This window comes from Vulpes lagopus, chromosome 3, assembly GCF_018345385.1.
Source record: "Vulpes lagopus strain Blue_001 chromosome 3, ASM1834538v1, whole genome shotgun sequence".
Classification (NCBI taxonomy): Eukaryota; Metazoa; Chordata; class Mammalia; order Carnivora; family Canidae; genus Vulpes; species Vulpes lagopus.
The window spans coordinates 78,290,375-78,311,022 of NC_054826.1; the positions used below are offsets into that span (position 1 = coordinate 78,290,375).

The 20,648-nt window shown below is 43.9% G+C and overlaps 3 non-coding genes and 1 pseudogene across 3 annotated transcripts; 1 reads left to right on the forward strand and 3 right to left on the reverse strand.

Annotated features, from left to right (window-relative positions):
- Positions 1-311: 311 nt before the first annotated feature.
- On the reverse strand, positions 312-430 carry LOC121488415. The gene has a single exon (XR_005987047.1). It is a non-coding gene; the product is annotated as a 5S ribosomal RNA (ribosomal RNA).
- Positions 431-2,142: 1,712 nt separating this feature from the next.
- Positions 2,143-2,261, reverse strand: LOC121488427. Its single transcript, XR_005987056.1, has one exon. It is a non-coding gene; the product is annotated as a 5S ribosomal RNA (ribosomal RNA).
- A 10,466-nt stretch (positions 2,262-12,727) lies between these two features.
- On the reverse strand, positions 12,728-12,834 carry LOC121488445. Its single transcript, XR_005987074.1, has one exon. It is a non-coding gene; the product is annotated as a U6 spliceosomal RNA (small nuclear RNA).
- Positions 12,835-17,274: 4,440 nt separating this feature from the next.
- On the forward strand, positions 17,275-17,907 carry LOC121487027 (annotated as a pseudogene).
- Positions 17,908-20,648: the final 2,741 nt, after the last annotated feature.

Consider the following 20,648-nt stretch of genomic DNA (forward strand, 5'->3'; position numbering starts at 1 on the left):
TTCGGGCCCCCTCCGCCCCCTGGGACGCGCGGCCCGCTAGGACGTGGGTGGGCGTGCTTGAAGGGCTGCGAGGTGGAAGGGCTTGAGAGGAAGAGGAGGTGGTGCATGTGTGTGGCCTCCTGCCGGTGCAGCGGGCGCGCTCGGTGCTCCGCGGCACCCTGCGGTGCTCCCGGCGGGGCGGGGGCCATGCCACGGGTCGCCCGGAGGGGGGCGCCGCCGCCGCCGCCGCCGCCGCCGCCGCCGCGTTGGTCGAGGGGGGCGTTGGCGGCCAAGGGACAGACAGGAAGGCAGGCAAAAGGCCGAGGAAAAAAAGCCTACAGCACCCGGTATTCCCAGGCGGTCTCCCATCCAAGTACTAACCAGGCCCGACCCTGCTTAGCTTCCGAGATCAGACGAGATCGGGCGCGTTCAGGGTGGTATGGCCGTAGACGTCCGCGGCTGCCGCTGGGCGCCCCAAGAGCCTGCTCTGCGCCTCTCCGGGCCAGGCGCCCGCCGCTCCTCAGCCCTCCTCCCGCCCGATCGCGCCTGCCCGCCTGCATGCTCGCCTGCCGGCCCGACTGATTGATTGACTGACCCAGCCTCCCGCGCCGCGCCCGGGGTGGCGGAGGGCGCCTGCCCCGGGCCGGGCGGGGGGGGTGGGGGCCAAGACGCCTCCCGCACCCCGGAGCGGAGGCTGTCGCCGGAGCCCGGGCGCGCTCCCGTCCCCGGCCTGGCGGGCGCGTCGCCGCCGCTCGGCTCCCCGGATGGCACGCCGCCCCCCACATCGGACCGCTCACTGGCTGGGGGGGTGCCGCGGGCCGGCGCCGGCCGGCTCCGGACGACCCCTGGCCTCTCCTGTTCTTCAGCCGGCCTGGCTCAAAGCCAAGCCGGGGCCGCCCGCGCCGCCGGACCCCATCCTCGGACAGGCAGGGACACAGACACAGGTGCCCACGACAGACAGACAGACACACACACACACACACACACACAGACGGAGGGACACGGGCACTCGGAGCTGGGCCACAAGGCCTGTGGGGGCGAGGCAGCCACCCCGCCGGAGGGGCGCAGGCCCTGGAGCTGCCTTAGGAGCCCTGGCAGCCGCGGGCCCTGCAGCCACGGTGTCAGGGATGCCGTTCTGCCCCCATTCCTGCCCATCAGCCGAACCGCCGCGGGGCCGTGTGCCTGTGTGCGTGCGCGGCGCCCACGCCCAGGCGCGGAGCGAGTCTCTCTTGTGTCTCTTGCTGTGTTCCGCGCGGCCCTTTTCGGCAATGGGTGCCGGCCGCCCCCGCGTCGCTGTGGCCTTGGCTGTTGCGGGGCCACGGAGCGCGCAGCCCGGTGCCAACGGGGCCTGAGGCCCCGGGCGGTCGGGCCATCTGGTGTCCTGGGCCCGCGGAGCGTGGACGTCGTGGCTGAGGGCCGAAGGGACGGTGGTCCGCGGGGGAGGGAGGGCATGTCCTTCGGTGAGAAGGTGCAGGCGGGCCCGGGCGGAAGGTGGGGGGCGGGTTGCGGGTGGCCTGGTGGCTTGGTGGCTGGGGGCGGTGCCAGGGAATTGCTAGGGGCTGGGGGCGGGGCTGGGGGCGGGGCTGGGGGCGGGGATTGGGGCGGGGCGAGGAGGGCCCGCAGGCAGGCCCGGCCCCGGCCCCGGCCCAGTCCCAGGCCCGTCCCCGGCCCCGGCCCCGGCCCCGGCCCCGGCCCGGGCCCGCAAAGCCCCGCCCCGGCCCCCCTGAGGGGCTCGCAAGCCTGCGGAGACGGGATCCGGCCCCCGCCCGGCTCCCCCCAGCGACCGCCCCCTCCCCGCCCCGGCCCCGAGGTTCCTGCTGTCGCCCCGTCCCCTCCGTCGGCCCCCTTCGGGCCCCCTCCGCCCCCTGGGACGCGCGGCCCGCTAGGACGTGGGTGGGCGTGCTTGAAGGGCTGCGAGGTGGAAGGGCTTGAGAGGAAGAGGAGGTGGTGCATGTGTGTGGCCTCCTGCCGGTGCAGCGGGCGCGCTCGGTGCTCCGCGGCACCCTGCGGTGCTCCCGGCGGGGCGGGGGCCATGCCACGGGTCGCCCGGAGGGGGGCGCCGCCGCCGCCGCCGCCGCCGCCGCCGCCGCCGCCGCGTTGGTCGAGGGGGGCGTTGGCGGCCAAGGGACAGACAGGAAGGCAGGCAAAAGGCCGAGGAAAAAAAGCCTACAGCACCCGGTATTCCCAGGCGGTCTCCCATCCAAGTACTAACCAGGCCCGACCCTGCTTAGCTTCCGAGATCAGACGAGATCGGGCGCGTTCAGGGTGGTATGGCCGTAGACGTCCGCGGCTGCCGCTGGGCGCCCCAAGAGCCTGCTCTGCGCCTCTCCGGGCCAGGCGCCCGCCGCTCCTCAGCCCTCCTCCCGCCCGATCGCGCCTGCCCGCCTGCATGCTCGCCTGCCGGCCCGACTGATTGATTGACTGACCCAGCCTCCCGCGCTGCGCCACGCCCGGGGTGGCGGAGGGCGCCTGCCCCGGGCCGGGCGGGGGGGGTGGGGGCCAAGACGCCTCCCGCACCCCGGAGCGGAGGCGGAGGCTCTCTCTTCCCGGTCACGGAAGGGCGTTGCCCTTCGTGGTACTGGCTTCCCCTCGTGCCTCCCCTTGACTCTAGGATCTCCTGGAAAGACAGGGAGAGCTCTGGTCGACGGATATGCGGGTCGACTCTCATTTTTGACACACATGCTCACACTGCGGGAGTTTAGAAACAAAGGGAGTCAGGGTAGCGTCGAGGGGGTGCAAGAAATGCGGCCTAAGAGACAGACCCTCGAGGATCCAACACACAGACCCCATCGCACCCCAGGATGTACACGCAGGCCCTGTCCCGGACCAGCACGGGACACGGAGAGGCAGGTTTAGTGTCTCAGTTGTACCCCACCCTCTAAATGTGGTTCCATTTGCTACTGCTTTTATCTTGAGTAAATGGCTCTGTGATGCTTGATCTAGATCTGTTCTTTTGTAAGAGAATTGGAATGTTCGCGTTGTCTTCTTCCTGAGTTTCTGTTGGTGGTAATCCGGGCTGTGGTGTGAGAAGGCCAAGGTATATAAATGGACCACTTATGCTTTCTCAGTTAAAATGTCGTGCTGAGCTCCCTGTCATCCAGGAGAAGCATTAGCTGTTGTGTTTTCCAATTGTCCACGATTCACTTGAACCTTTAGATGGCTGCTGCTTCATCTACCATTTCATTGCACCAGCAGGTGAAACTCTAAGCATGATCCACTTAGTTGTGCCCAGGCCTCACACAGAACTATGATTTAACTTTAAATATTTTTAAACCACTAAGTATGTCGTGGCCAGGAATACCAGTTTGTTTTCTGTAATAATTGCTTTAATAATTGCTTTAAAGCAAATGTATCCTTGAAATGAAGTATAAGTCCCTTAAGAGCTCCAAGGAGGTTTATTTGTGTTGGTTCCTTTTACTAAGCACAGGAAATGCAATCTTCATTCTTTGAGAAATGCTCTTGGGCAGCTACTATTGTTAGTGGATGAAGTTCAGTTCTAACAGGATGCCTGGAGGCCAGGAAAGAGGGAGTTTTTGGTAGCTATCCTTAAGGCCACAGGCCCTCTTGCAATATTCCAAAACCAAGCCACCAGAAGCTGGATCAAACCAGGTAGGCCCAAGATGGCAGATGCTGTAACGCAGAAAACCCTTTACCAAATAATGAAGAAAGCATAAACTCTGCTTCTAAGAAATTCAGTCCCCAAATAATATTTCACTCTCGTTAATCACTGTCAATTAAAAATAGAAACCTGTGGCACGCATCTCTCTCTCCAGCTCACCTGCTGTTACATCTTGAGAGTGTACTTTCACTTTAATAAATTTTTCTGCTTTTACCACTTACTTGCTGTGTTGTGTCTCTCCTAGAATTCTTTCTTGTGACAAGACCAAGAGCCTTCCATGACATCTTTGGGATGGGCTGAGTTGAGGCTTCAAAGGCCTCCCAAGTTCATCCAGCACTGTTGTTGTTTCAGGTCATGCTATAGGTACTAGAGTTTCAACAATGCATAAGAAAATCCCTAATGAGGGCATAGACATTCACCCAATGAGGAAACCGTAAACAAGACCATTTCAAGTCACAGTAAGCATTTGTTGAGCCCAGCACTGATTTCTGATGTAGGCAGGGCAATGACACAACCCCTGCTGCACCTGTGAGCCTGGCATTATGGGGAGGGAGACAGACAATGTATGTAACACAACATGTTAGAAGGGATAAGTCCTATGGAAATGAAAGAAGGTCTCAGGGAAAACCCTATGCCCCAGACCTCTGAAGTTATTTGAGTTAGCTGATCCTAAATATCGGCCTACTCTGCCTTGCATGCTCCTTCTGTTAAGAAAATTTTTTAACTGAATAAATTTTAATGATTTTATTAGATTTGTTTATTAATTTATTTATTTGACAGAGCAAGAGAGCACAAGCAGTGAGAAGGGCAGGCAGAGGAAGAGGGAAAGGGAGAAGCAGGGTGGACAAGGAGCCTGATACAGGACTTGATCCCCATACCCTAGGATTACGACCTGAGCCACACAAGCACCACAATTTTATTGGCTTTAGTCAATAATTCATGAAGCCAGTTAGCATCCCATCTAGCAGATAGAAAGGTGTTCCAGGGGTTATATAAAATGAAAGGCTTTTATAGGTAGAAGGAAACAGGAACAAGGAAGTTATAGTAGCAAAAGTGGATTGGTTGTAGCCAGGTCACTTTCCTTTAGGGATAGCAGGAGATCTATCAGGCATATAACCTCACCAGTGCTGACCTAGTGATTCCTGATTGACTGGTTTAAGATTCCATTTATGAAAGAGCCAAAACTGTAATTAAGTCACTGGTGACATGGGGCCTAGCACCATTTTGTCATTTCATTTTGGACCTGTTATCTTGTTTTTAACACTTAGTTCAGAGACCACAGTAAAGATTCTTATCTGTACTCCCTTCCTCTCTCTTTTCCTCTTTCTGGTGCTTTCTTTTCTGGTGCTTCCCTCATGGCATGCCCCTCCGCTTGGGTACTGTAAGAAACAAACTATATTTTCAATGGCAATTGAATAACTTATTGGTCTTAGTATAACTGAGATTTTCTATTAATATACTATATTTTAAAACAGCTCCAAATGACAAGACACTTTACAGGCATTTTGAAGAGTGAACAGATAAAGAATGGATGAACAAGGCACTTTTTTAGAATTGTTAAAAATTAACAACAGGCCAAGATGGAATAACTTATGGTAAACTCTACAAGACTTAACCACCATAAGAGTATCACCTTAAACCCAACTTCAGTTTCAGCCTCTCTCAGAAGTGGAATTTTAAACCAATTAGCCTGGAATTTCCTGATCAGTACCCGAGAGGTAATCTGCATGATAAGAACCCCTGCTCTTCCAGCTACTGCTACCTGGAGGTGACCTTTCCTCAAATAATGGTTTCTTTTCTTTTACTAATAACCTCCTTGTTCTGCCTCAATTCTACCTATAAAATCCTTTTATTATGTACAGCTCCTTGGAGTTTCCTTCTCTTTGTTAGATGGGATGCTGTCCAATTCAAGAATCATTGAATGGGAATCCCTGGGTGGTGCAGTGGTTTGGCGCTTGCCTTTGGCCCAGGGCGTGATCCTGGAGACCCGGGATCGAATCCCACATCAGGCTCCCGGTGCATGGAGCCTGCTTCTCCCTCTGCCTATGTCTCTGCCTCTCTCTCTGTGTGACTATCATAAATAAATAAAAATTAAAAAAAAATTGATAAAACTCAATAAAAAAAAGAAAAAGAATCATTGAATGAAACCCATTAAACCTTTAAATTTCCTCATTTGAATTTTTGTTCTTTAAGTCAATATTCTGGGACTCCTGGGTGGCTCAGCGGTTGAGCGCCTGCCTTTGGCTCAGGGTGTGATCCTGGAGTCTGGGAATTGAGTCCCACATCAGGTTTCTTCTGCCTGTATCTCTGCCTCTATGTGTCTTTCATCAATGTATTAAAACAAAACAAAACACAATATTCTCAACAAGTTTCATATTTTAATACATATTAGAGTTTCTTTTCTCCATAAAATTACAGATTCCGTCAAGTGGAGGACATATAAGACTTTATATGGGGGAGAAAAAGACTTCATATGGAAAAGACCAGACTTTTGGAGGTCTGGAGAGACAGGGTTAAGTATTTGTCACCCTAAACTGAGCATCTCAGATGAAGACTGACCCAGTCTCTGCCTTTGTCCTGAAAAAGGAGTTTGGTTTATTTTTTCTTTTTTGAAAAATTAAACTATTAAAAACAAGGTAACCAGCTCAAAATGAAGCCCTATATCACCAAACTAAGAATTAACTTAATTGCAGTTTTGGCTCTCCCAGAAATGAAATCTTAAACCATTTAATCTGGAATCACCCATCAGCTCTAATTAGGTAATCTGTTTTATGCTTATAAAGAAAGTAAATTTAAGCAATTTTTAAAAAAGATTTTATTTATTTATTCATGAGAGACAATGAGAGAGAGACAGAGACACAGGAAAAGGGAGAAGCAGGCTCCACACAAGGAGCCCGATGTGGGACTCAATCCCGGATGCCAGGATCACGCCCTGAGCCAAAGGCAGACACTCAACGGCTGAGCTACCCGGGTATCCCAAACTTAAGCAATTTGATTTTTGCCTAGCATAACTTCCTTGTTCCTGCTCTCTTCTTCCTATAAAATTCTTTCATTTCATACAGCTCTTCAGAGTTCTTTCCTATCTGCTAGCTAGGATACTGCCTGATTGATGAACCATAGAATAAAGCCAATAAAATCTTTAAAATCTATCCAGTTGATTTTTTTTTTATTTATGTATTATAATCACAGAGGGAGAGAGAGAGAGGCAGAGACACAGGCAGAGGGAGAAGCAGGCTCCATGCACCGGGAGCCCAACGTGGGATTCAACCCCGGGTCTCCAGGATCGCGCCCCAGGCCAAAGGCAGGCGCCAAACCGCTGCGCCACCCAGGGATCCCTTTTTTTTTTTTATTTTTTTTTTATTTATGATAGTCAGTCACAGAGAGAGAGAGAGGCAGAGACACAGGCGGAGGAAGAAGCAGACGGTTTGGCTTTTAAAGAGCTACTAACAATCTTAAAATATTCAATTCATTTTTCTTTAAATTCTGAATGATTGATCTCAGAATGATGCTACAACTCAACCAACATCATGATAATAAATGAAATGTGTTCTATTGCATAAGACATAATAAGGTACGTTATTAATACATCTATAAAGCTAAAAGGAAGATAATTTTAATTATATTTTCCCCAGTAATATTATCAGCAGATTTCTCATCAAAAACCTTAGAGGCCAGAAGGAAAATAAGTGTCAACCAAGAATCCTATATCCTGCAAACTTTTCTTCAAAAATGAGGGGAAAATGAAGACATTCCCAGATAAACAAAAGCCTGTACTACAAGAAATGCCAAATGAAATCCTCCAGAATGAAATGAAAGGACACTAGACACTAGTAATTAGTAGCTAGAGAGCAGTAATTTGAAACTATATGGAAAAGGAAAGATCTCTGATAAAGCTAAATATGTGGATAGTTATAGAAGCTAGTATTATTGTTACTTTGATTTGGTAATTCCACACTTTTTCTATATGATGTGAGACTGATGCTTGAAAACAATTAATAGTCTATGTTTTTGGACACATAATACATAAAGATGTAATTTTGTGACATTAATAACTGAAAGGAGATGGAAATTGACTTGTATAAGAAAAGATTGTATGTTATTGAACTTAAGCTATATAAATTTAGTGATAACTTTAAGATGTTGCTGTAGACTGAATGTTTGTATCTCTCCAAAATTCATATGTTGGAACTTAACTCTCAATCTGACGGTATTTGGAAGTGGGGCCTTCAGGAGATACTTAGGTCATAAGGGTGGAACCCTCATAAATGAGATTAGTGCCCTTATGAAAGAGATCCCAGAGAAATCCCTCCCCTCTTCTGCCATATGAGGACACAGTGAAAAGAGCCTATGAACCTATGAACCAGGAATTTCATTCTCCCCAGATATCAAATTTGCTGGTGGCTTGATTTTGGACTTCAGGGCCTCCACAGCTATGAGAAACACATTTTAATTATTTACAAGCCACCCATTCTATGGTATTTTGTTATAATGTTAGAGTAGGCGATTAGTTAGGTTCTAAGAGGAAACCTGGAGGTCAGTAACAAGAAAGTCATAACCAGCTATTGGGAAGGTCAGAGGCCTGTCCAGGCAGCACTCCACAAGAAGCTGGATCAAACCAGACAAGCCCAAGATGGCAGGTACCATGACAGGAAACCTGACCAAATTAGAAAGAAAAAGCATGTTTCTCTGCCCCAAGTAATGAATATTCCACACCTTATTTTTTTTCTCAAATATTTTATTTATTTTTTCATGAGAGACACAGAGGCAGAGACATAGGCAGAGAGAGAAGCAGGTTCCCCACAGAGAGCCCAATGCAGGACTTGATCCCCAGACTCCCAGATCATACCCTGAGCTGAAGGCAGCTGCTCAACTGCTGAACCACCCAGATGTCCCAATATTCCACCCCTTAGTTAACAACTGTCAATAGAAGATAGATAGAAATGCAACCCCTAGGGTGCACAGCTCTCTTTTTCTTCCTCTCTCTCTCTCTCTTTCACCTATTCTCATATCTCGAATGTACCTTTTGCTTTAATAAACTTTCTTGATTATGTCTCTTGTAAGTTGTGCTGCATGTCCATCTTTGAATTTATTCTCATGACAAGACCAAGAACCTTTGGGTCTGTCTGGGTTGAGGCTCCAGGGCCTGGGGTCTCCCCAGTTTACCTGGCAATAATAGACTGAACAGGCTAAGACCAGTCTGATCCTATCAGGATGTGGATAGACCCGGGTGGATGACAAAGTACAGATTGCAGATCCAAACTGGCCAGCACTTTTTTTTGTACATAGTTTTTACATTTTTACATCTATCTATCATCTATCTATCTATCTATCTATCTATCATCTATCTATCTTCTACCTATCTATCTATCAGGGGCAGGGAGAGGCAGAGGGAGTAGGAGAAAGAGAATCCTAAGCAGACTCCATGCTCAGCCCAATGCGGGGCTCTGATTACCCTGAAATCATGACTTGAGTGAAAACCAAGAGTCTGACACTTACCTGATTGAGCCACCAAGGCACCACTGGTATAAAATTTTCTAACATGTGAAAATTATGAGAAATTCAAATCCCATCTTTTATTTTTATTTATTTATTTTAAGCGTTCTGGATTCTTTCTTTCTTTCTTTCTTTCTTTCTTTCTTTCTTTCTTTCTTTCTTTCAAGATTTTATTTATTTATTCATGAGAGAGAGAGAGAGAAAGGCAGAGACAGGCTCCGTGCAGGGAGCCCGATGTGGGACTCAATCCCAGATCTCCAGGATCACTCCTGGAGCCAAAGGCAGATGCTCAACCACTGGGCCACCCAGGCATCCCCAAATGTCATCTTTTATGAGAAAAGCTTCATCAGAACACAGAGGGACATTTGCTCATTTCTGTATTGTCCTGCTGCTTTGACACATTACAAATCAGAGTGACCTGGTTTTCATACCACAACGTTTCTGGCAAGTGCTGCTTGCCACAGAGCTATGCTGGCAGTGCTGAAAGAATGACTAGATCAGGGAGTCATCCCAATATTCTCAACTCACAGGAAGGCAAAAATCATGAAAACTAGAAAGCTTAAACAGGAATATCTCATCATAGCTAATTTTCTCCATAAAAATAAAAGTTGGAAATGAGGCTGCAGCCAAAGTAAGTTGCCAAAGTGGCTTGTTATTTTGCCACATGAGGAAAACCATTTACTGAGAGTGATTTAATTCGATCATGTTTGAACACAGGAGCCAAAGAAATGTGCTCAGAGCATATAAACTTGTTGAAGATTATTAGCTTTTTTTGCTGGATGAATTGGGGACGAGAAGTTAATTTCTTTCTTTCTTTCTTTCTTTCTTTCTTTCTTTCTTTCTTTCTTTCTTTTTCTTCTTTCTTCTTTCTTTTTCTTTCTTTCTTTCTTCTTTTTCTTTCTTCTTTCTCTCTTTTTTTTTTTAGAAGTTAATTTCTAAAAATGCATAGCTATCCAGCAGAGGGCAGCATTACCCCACAGAGCTAACACCTTCACAGGCAGAAAGCATCACCTTCCAGGGGCCTGAAGTGTGGATATAGGCTCATTTGCCAAGATTTGATAACCAATGTATTAGCTTATTTAATCTTCATGAAACCCCTGTAAGACAGGTGTTATTTTTATCCCTTTTTTTTTTTAAATAAGGAAGCTGAAGCTCAGAATTTTTTTTTTTTTTTTCAGAATGGTTAAGTCTAGCCAAGTCTAAACCATTTGTCTGACTCTAGGACCTGTATTTTTATTTAAGAAAGCAATTATAAGGTGCTTGCTATGCACCAAGTATTGTCTAAGCACTTTGCATGTTTTCACTCCTTTCATCCTTATACTAATCCTAGGATTTAGGTACCATTATCATCACCCCCATTTTCCAGATAAGGAAACTAAGATATGGAGGTTAACAATTTTCCTAAGGTAATTCCACCTGTCTCAGCCCTGCCCCAGCTTTCTGCTGGTGAGCTCATTATGATGATAAGCCAGGGCTTCTCAAAGTGGGGGTTAGTGTCACCTGGGAGCCTTTTAGAATTGCAATTTTGAGGACACACCCTGGACTTCCTAAATCTGAAACTTTGTGGGTACAGCCCAACAATCTGAGTTTAACAAGCCCTTGAGGTGGTTACAAACCACACTAAAGTTAGGGACCACAAGTTACTGATTCTCACTGTGGTCCTTCCACCCCAGTGCCCTCAATGCACACAAGTAAGTATGTAACACACATCTGCCAGTTTATATACTTTGACTAAGGGATGATTTGAACACACACACATGTTATGGGTTGAGGCAAATGTGTTTGTGTTGAATCTGTATCGTGTCTTGCTTTTAATTACCAGGAGCAAATTTTCTGGGATGTGGTCTTAGGCTACCTATGTAACAGATTATTACAACAGCAATACCCTTTCTTCTTCCTGCCTTGTGTCTGTGTAGCTCTTTTCTCATTATAAAGCTTTTATTCCTTTTCTTATCATTTATCCTTATACACAGAAATGGTGATTTCCAAACAAGTATCAGGAACTTTGTGACTTACTCTGAGCTAGCACTTTCTGAAAGAGAGATACTAGCCAGACTTCTACAGAAAGGCAAGGGAATGGTGCTGCTCTGTGTGGCCAGGACCAAGTGAGGCAGGCAAGGGTCCCACTTCTGGCTAGATAAAATAGAGAGCTGCTGGGGTCTGAGCGAGGTGTCAACTCCCTCAGTGAATCCCTAGCCAGGCTTCTGAAGGACTTGGTTACTTTGCATGAGGGGTAAGGAGGTAGGACGTCAGTGCAGTGGGAAGTGGGGACTGCCTGAGCAAACAGGAAATAGGAGGCTGTCTTTTCCTCACCTGCCCACCCCTGTTTCATTTTCTTTTGCTTCCTTACTTTATTTTCTTTTAGCTGTTTATTGTCTCTAATCTTTTTTTCTACCTTTTTTCCTTTTCTGTCTCTTCTTTCCATCTTTGCCCTCTCTTTTTCTTTATCACAAAACTGAGGCAATTTGTACTGTATCAGTACAAATCCAATCAGGAGAGAGGAACCACATATTGATTTCAACAGGAAGGATTCTGTGTAGTAACTGCACCGCGCCGCCACCGCCCGCCCCCCCACCCCACCTCTGCCTTACCTAAAGTTTCACTTTCCACAGTTTTAGTTACCTGAGCTTGACTGAGATCTGGAAGCAAATGATCCTCCAGACATATTGTCAGAAGGTCAATAGTAGCCTAGCACTATGTCACAATGCCTGCATCATTTGCCTCAGTCTTATCATATGGGCATTTTATGACATCATCACAAGATGAAGAAGAGTGAATACAGTACAATAACATATTTTGAGAACGAGATCACATTCACATGACTTTCATTACAGCATAGTGTTATAATTGTTCTATTTTATTATTCTTGTTTATCTCTTACTCAGCCTAATTTACAGTTAAGCTTTATCACAAGTATGTATAGTATAGGAAAAAACAGTATCTATGGGATCTGTTATTGTCCATGGTTTCAGGCATCCACTAGCAGTCCTGGATTTTATCCTCTGTGGAGAAGGGGTGGGGGGGGACTGTTGTATTGATAATTATAGTGATATATATATATATATATATATATATATATATATATATATATATAGAATATTAGCCATCAAAAAGAATGAAATCTGCTATTTGCAACAGCCTGGATGGAGTTAGAGGGTGTTCTGCTAGGTGAAACAAGTCAGTCAGAGAAAGACAAATACCATATGATTTCACTCATGTGGAATTTAAGAAACAAAACATGAACAAGAGGAAGGGAAGGAAAAATAATCTTCTAGTTCTTAGACTTATACTTTGTCATGTCTGCCTTGCAGATGCTTTTTCTGAAGCTGATAATAATGGCATGACTGCTCAGTAGGGAAGGGTGTAATTTCTTAGAAGTTAAAGATATTTTATTCTCAATTTTTAAATTTAAATTTGATTAATTAACATATAGTGTATTATTAATTTTAGAGGTAGAGGTCAGTGACTCATCAGTCTTATATAATATCCAGTGCTCATTATATACGTGCCCTCCTTAATGTCCATCACCCAGTTTCCCCATCTCCCCACCCACCTCCCTTCCAGCAACCCTCAGTTTGTTTCCTATAATTAGGGGTCTCTTGTTGTTTGTCTCCCTAATTTTGTGTTGTTTTATTAAAAAATATGGAATGCTTCACAAATTCACATAGCATCCTTGCACAGGGGCCATGCTAATCTCCTCTGTATTGTTCCACTTTTAGTATATGCGCTGCTGAAGTGAGCACAAGTTAAAGACTTCATTGTGAAATGCAACTTAATTGTGAAATGCATTTCCATCCAGAATTCTCCCAAAGTCATGGTATGCCTTAAGGGTAGGATTCATTCTTTTGTATGCTTTAGGCTGAAAATCATACTGAGATGTGTATTAAAGGATACCATCAGATTATAAACATGAAATTCATTTAACTGCTTGCTTTTGGAAACCCTCTGCTAGCACAGAGCAGTCGACTGGTCAAACATAAGCCCCTTCTGGGGCCTGGCACTGCTCTTGTCAATGAGGGTAAACAAAGTCTCTGCTGTTGAGGCTATCGCTGGGCCAATGAGTAGATAAGTTAATGGCAGGTGTTGATAAGGACAATGACAAAGATAAAATAGAGTAACATGGCAGAGAGTGAGCGGTGCTGATTAGTTAGGGTGATCAGAGGAGGCCTCTCTGAAGAAAGTTATGTATGTCTAAGTTAAAACCTGAATAAACATCCTTGTCAAAATTTGGCCCAGACATCAACATTACCATCACCCCCTATCCTCAGCAGAACTGGACTAAGAGGTGGTCTCTCCACCTGCTGGGCAGTTGTCCAGAGTACTAATAAGAGGAACAATAGATCACTAGAAGAATTCAGCAAAGTGTGAATCAGTCCTTCTAACAAAGTTGGGGAGAACTTCCCAATGGGAATAGAAACTGCTGGTCAAAGTAGAGCTGTCTCTGTACCGAATTTTTGCACAGCTGCTTGCAGCCTCAACCCACCAGCTAAGAAAGGGGAGGGTGAAGGGCTGATTATAAGGAAGGAGAGATTTCTTTTAGTAAATACTAACCCTTTCAGTATGAAAGTCTTTCAGCAAGAAAGTCATTGCTTCAGAAAAATTATGAAAAAGAACATGAGCTCTCACCTCCTAGAGTCTTTCCTTTAGGATGGGTCCAATTTTATTTTATTTTACTTTATTTTATTTTATTTTATTAAGATTTTATTTATTCATGAGAGACACACAGGGAGAGACAGGCAGAGACACAGGCAGAGGGAGAAGCAGGCTCCATGCAGGAAGCCCAATGACGTGGGACTCAACCCTGGGACCCCAGGATCATGCCCTGGGCCAAAGGCAGGCACTAAACCGCTGAGCCACCCAGGGATCCCCTGGGTCCAATTTTAGAACTTGATGTAACAACTGGCTCACAAGGTAGTAAGAATAGCCAGTTACAGGCCACTTACACATTTTTCTGGAACATTCTGTGACTTACCTGGTTGAGATCCTTTTCTTCATCCCCAGCATAAATGTTGTATCATCTTTTTCTTAGGATCAAAGAGGTGGTACATTTTACTATTATTTTTTGATGTGAAAATGTGAATTTAAAAATATGACAGCCAAGAGAGAAGGATAGACAGAAAAGGCACTTGAAACTTCACACTTTCAACTTTACCATAGTGATCTCTGCCTGTGGACACTGGGAATCTAAGAGGTCATCTCCTTGTGACTTGGCATGCATTCGTTTCCATTTTTGGACCTTTCATACTAAAGAAAAACTTTTATTAGCACAAATTTAACTTTACAACTTAACTTTATATAACCTAAATTTTATAAACTTAACTTTATAAAGTTAACTTATCACTTAAATGTTAAGTCACTATTGAGCCTGGTCAATAGTGACCTCTCTAGCTAAGTTAAAACCTACCAATAAGAGCATGAGAATAAGATGTATTCCCTGAAGGAAGATGATGCACAGGTTTACAGTGAAGCAGCAGGAAGAAAATCATTGAATTTAAACCACCTAGTACACTATTCTCATAAATCACCCTTGCCATCACTCAGGAAGTCAGAGATTTTACCTGTTGGTATGATCCAAATGATTCCCATACTTTTCCAAGCCTTTTTTAGTGGTCTTTTTTTGGCAATCTTTACTGGATTGCTACTGGGTACCGCTACAGTTTCCCACTGACCAGTATTATGGGCTAGGGAACTAAGAAACATTCAGTAAATGGAGTGGCTTTCAGCCATAGAACTTTATTCTCAGTGGGTAGCAGTAGCCTAATTTCCATCTAGTAATCAGCATCAATCATCATGGTTTATTCTCTGCTTTTTGTTTAGTGACCCAAAGATCCCCAAATGGGCAGGGCAGTCCCCGTTTTCACTTTCATTTTTATTTGATAAAAAAAAAACAACAGGAGGAGAAGATTACAAGGTTACAAGGAAGGTAATGCTATCTTTTGATGTTCAGATATTCCTAATTTTGATTTACTCCAATTTGTAAATGTTTTCCTTAGTGGTTAGTGCCATTTGTATCCATTAGGAAATTATTTCCTGCCCAAAACTATGAAGATATTGTCCTATATTTTATTCTATAAATCTTTACTGCTTTTCTTTTTTACATTTGTAATTCACCAAGAATGATATTTTTGCATATTATTTGAGTAGAAATCAAGTTTTCTTTTTTAAAGATTTTTATTTATTTATTCATGAGAGACACACAGAGAGAGAGGCAGAGACAGAGGAAGAAGCAGGCTCCATGCAGGGAACCTGATGTGGGACTTGATGTGGGACTTGATGTGGGACTTGATCCCGGGTTTCCAGGATCACATCCTGGGCCAAAGGCAGGTGCTAAACCACTGAGCCATCCAGGGATCCCCTAGGAATCAAATTTTATTCCCCTCCTTATTAATAATACATAATTGAACCACAGCTCTTTAATGAAAAGATTGTCCTTTCTCAACTTTTTGCAGTATCTCCAGTCATAGATCAAGTGTTCAATGGAAGGGTGGGTCTGTTTCTGGAATCTCTAATCTTTCCATCAGTTTATTTGTCATATTTATTATATCTTTACAACAAATCTCTATACACAGACTGTTTGTCCTCTAACTATGTCCTTCTATATTTCCTTAGTTACCTTTGTCTTTTCTATTTCCATAAATTTTAGAATTAAGTTCTAAAGTCACACAAATGCACTCACTATGACTTTACTTGGGAGAGCTGTGGATCCTATACATAAACTTGGTCTTTACCATATATTGACTCTTTCAAATCTTGGGCATAGTATATTACTTCTCCCCATTTATTAAGTTTTCCTTAATACCTCTCAATTATATATACAGTTGTTGTGTTGCTGTTTTTAAGTAGGCTCTATGTGGAGCCCAATGCAGAGCTTGAACTCACAACCCTGAGATCAAGAGTCAGACACAACCAACTTACCCACCCAGGTGCCCCTAACTCCTCTCAAATTCCTCTCAAAACATAAGTTTTATACATTCTGTGTAGAGGTATATTTTTTAAAAAAGATTTTACTTACTTATTCATGAGAGATATAGAGAGGGGCAGAGACACAGGCAGAGGGAGAAGCAAGGTCCCTGCAAGGAGTCTGATACAGGACTCAATCCCAGGACCCCGGGATCAACCCTGAGCCAAAGGTGGATGCTTAACCATTGAGGCACCCAGGTGCCCTGAAGTTTCTTTTTTAAAGGCTGCTATGACAGCCTTTCTCTGTGTGTGTAATTTTATTTAAGTGCTCGTTGCTGTTATAAACAAAATATAGATTTGATTCTTGCATGATGACTTTAAATTCAGTGACTTGCAAAAGATTATATATAGATTCATTTGGATTCTCCTTCATCTCTGTTTCTCTGTGTATCGCTCTATATATATAATAATTATTATTAAAAAAATAATTATTATTACTTAATATTCTTGTTAATTAACTTCCTTAAATCAACTAGGACCTGCCCTGTGATGTTGAATGGAGTTATAATAATGAGCACATTTGAGTTTTATTTTGTTTTTGTCAGAATAGGGAGTTTTCTTTCTATTTCTAGTTTGCTAAGTTTTTTTTTTTTTTAAGATTTTATTTATTTATTCATGAGAGACAAAGAGAAAGAAAGAGAGAGAGAGAGGCAGAGACACAGGCAAAGGGAGAAGCAGGCTTCATGCAGGGAGCCTGATGCAGGATTCAATCCCAGGACTCCAGGATCACGACCTGGGGTGAAGGCAGGCGTCAAACCACTGAGCCACCCAGGGAATCACCTTAAGTTTCTTTCTTTTTTTAAGGGTTTTATTTATTTATTCGTGAGAGATACAGAGAGAGAGAGGCAGAGACACAGGCAGCAGGAGAAGCAGAAGGAGAAGCAGGCTCCACGCAGGGAGCCTGACCTGGGACTCGATCCGGGGTCTTCAGGATCACACCCTGGGCTGAGGGCAGGCGCTAAACTGCTAAGCCACCCAGGGTTCCCAAGTTTCTTCTTTTAAAAAGGAAATCACGGGATCCCTGGTTTGGCGCCTGCCTTTGGCCCAGGGTGCGATCCTGGAGACCGGGGATCGAATCCCATGTCGGGCTCCCAGTGCATGGAGCCTGCTTCCCCCTCTGCCTGTGTCTTTGCCTCTCTCTCTCTCTCTGTGTGATTATCATAAAAAAAAAAAGATTAAAAAAAAATAAAAAGGAAATCACTAATAGGGTACTCCAGGTAAAGATGACTATGTTCAGCCCATCTGGTAAAAATGCCCAGATTGGCTATACTAGAGGAGCTTCTTCAGTAGAGGAATTAAAGCTGTAAGTGGTGTGGTTTTAGCAACTGAGAAGAAACAGAAATCCATTCTGTCTGATGAGCAAAGTGTACACAAAAGTGGAACCAATTACCAAATGCATAGGTTTGGTGTACAGCCGCATGGGCCCCAGATTACAGACTGTTCCAGTGCAGAGCTCGAAAACTAGAGTTCAGCAACACTATCTCCTTTCCCAAGAATTCATTCCCACAGTCCAGCTGGTATGGAGAGTAGCTCTTGTGATGCAAGAATACACTCATTCAGGTGATGTTCATCCACTTGAAGTTTACTAATTTGTGGTTGGCATAGCCATCTGGAGCTTACTTTGCCTAGAAAGCCATAGCAATGTTAAAGAACTATGTGAATGGACAGACTTTCCTTACAAAAATATAATGAAGATCTAGACTTAAAGATGCCATTCATACAGCTATATTAAATCCAAAGGAAAGCTTGAAGGGCAAATGACTGAAGATAATGTAGAGGTTAGAGTCTGCAATGAAGCTGGATTCAGGAGGCTCACTCCTACTGAAGTTAAGGATTACTTGGGTGCCATAACATAACAAAGTGATGGAAAAATCTGGAATTTCAGATAATCTATCTACTTAAACATGTCTAAAATATGTTTAGTTTTGTATACCTTTTACATACTTATTTCTACATGGTTTAATGGACTGATGTTTTTTATTTTTTTATTTTTGGACTGATGTTTTTTATTTTTTATTTTTATTTTCATTTATTTAGTTTTGGACTGATGTTTTTTAAATGGCACTTATAAATCATAATAAGTTGTGAAATACAAAAAATCATGAGTAGATATTGAATTCTATCAAATAATTTTTCTTGAATCAATGGAGAAAGTCATTTAATGACTTTCTTATTCTTTATTCTGTTGGTGGCATAAGTTATATTGATTGATTTCAAATATTAAGCTATGCATGGATTTCTAGATCAAATACAATTTGGACACAGTATATTATCTTTTTTCATGTGTCACTAGATTCAGTTTGCTAATCTGTTCAGGATTTTTTACATGTGTATGAGTAGGATTGACCTGTTTTACAAAGGCACACCATATCCCCTGTCTTACCTCAGATTTTGGCTACATCTGTGGTGGGCACTGTAGAAGTTGACCTCTCAAGTGCACACAGAGTATCTTCCAGAATTCTCCTCCAAAACATTTATTTGCTACTAAGGAACCTTCTTAGCCAACACACACCCTGTAAGTTTGAGGGAATCAATGCCCACAGGGGCAAACTTCAAGCAAAGGGAGCAGGAGGCTACCTATTACCTGTCAAATTAGCAATTCTGGGAGGAATTCTGTGTGTTTCTCAAAGGCTTTAAGAAAAATGACCCCTCCATGACCTATAGCATTAATCTTAATAACAAACCCTCACATTGGCTCGTTTTAATATAAATTTTTTACTGTGTTATAACCTATGTGCAGATAATTGCCCGGATTATAAGTGTCCAGCTAGTAAATTTCCACAAAGTAAGCATATTTACATAACTGGATCAAGAAACAGATGCTCAGAGCATCTCAGCAATCCATCTCAGGCCCCCTTCCATGTTTTTCCTGTTCTCCCTTGCTAGGTTCAATTCTGTGGCCACTGTAATAGAGCATCACAATATTAGCACCTCGCAAAACACAAATCTATTTTCTTGCAGGTCTGACATGTGTCTCCCCCATGGGCTAAAGTCAAGGTGTTAATAGGGCTGCATTCCTTTCTGGAGGATCTGGGAGAGAATTGGTTTCCTGCTCATTCAAGTTGTTGGTGAAATTCAGTTCTTCATGGTTATAGGACTGTAGTGGCCATTCCTTGCTGGTTGCCAGCTAAAGGCCACTCCCAGTTTCTAGAGGTCCTCACATTCCTTGACTCCTGGCTCCCTTTTTATATCTTCAAAGCTAGCAACCATCACATCTTTATCCATTTATCTATTGATGGACAAATGGGCTGCTTCCATAATTTGGTTATCGTATATAATGCTGTTATAAACATTGGGGTGCATGTATCCTTTTGAATTAGTGTTTTTGTATTTTGAGGGTAAGTACCCAGTAGTGCGATTACTAGATTGTAGGATAGTTCTATTTAAAAAGAAATTTTTTTCCAAGTAAGCTCCACACCCAACGTGGAGCTTGAACTCAACAATCCTGAGATCAATAATCCTGTGCTCCAGCAACTGAGCCAGACAGCCTACCTCCTAGTAGTTCTATTTTTAACTTTTTTGAGAAATCTCCGTACTTCCAGAGTATCTGCACCAGTTTACATTCTCACCCACAGTGCAAGAATGTTCCTGTTTCTCCACATCCTGACCAACACTTGTTTCTTTCTTTTTTTTTTTAATTTTATTTATTCATTCATAAGAGACACAGAAAGATAGAAAGGCAGAGACATAGGCTGAGGGAGAAGGCTCCATGCAAGGAGCCTGATGTGGGACTCAATTCTGCAACTCCAGGATCACACCCTGAGCCAAAAGCAGACTCTGAGCCACCCAGGCATCCCCAAGACTTGTTTCTTGTGTTTTTGATTTTACCCATTCTGACAGGTGTGAGGTGATATCTCATTACGGTTTTGATTTGCATTTCTCTGATGATGGGTAATGTTGAGCATCTTCTCACGTGTCTGTTTGCCATCTGGATGTCTTCTTTGGAGAAATGTCTGTTCATGTTTTCTGTCCATTTTTAAATAGATTATTTGCTTTTCTGGTGTTGAGTTGTGTAAGTTCTTTATATACTTTGGATATAACCCTTTGTCAGATATGTCATTTGCAAATATTGTCTTTCATTCAGTAGGTTGCTTTAGTTTTGTTGTTTCCATAACTATGCAAAAGCTTTTTAATTTGATGTAGTCCCTTTTATGCTTCAAATTGTGACTTTTTTGTTATCATGTCTTCTGACTAATTTTTCCCTTCCTCTTCCACTTTTAAGGGCTCAGGATATTACTTTTGCCTACCCACATAATCCAGTATAATTTCCCTATTTTAAGGCCCATGGACTTAATTTCATCTGCAAAATCCCTTTTGCCATATGAGAGAACATATTTATAGGTCTCAGGGATAAAAATTTGAACATGTTGGGAACCGTTATTCTATCACATCCCTACCTGCCCCCATAATAAAAATAATTATTTTCTAAACTTTTAACACCAAAGATGAGTTTTCCTGTCTTGTGTGTAGAGGGAATAATCCAACATATACATCTTGGAGTTTGGATTCTTTCACTCATTGTTGTTTGTGCAGATGTTTTAAGACCCAGTGCACAATTTATCATGTTCCCTTTGCCCTGATGCAATGTTTGTGGAAA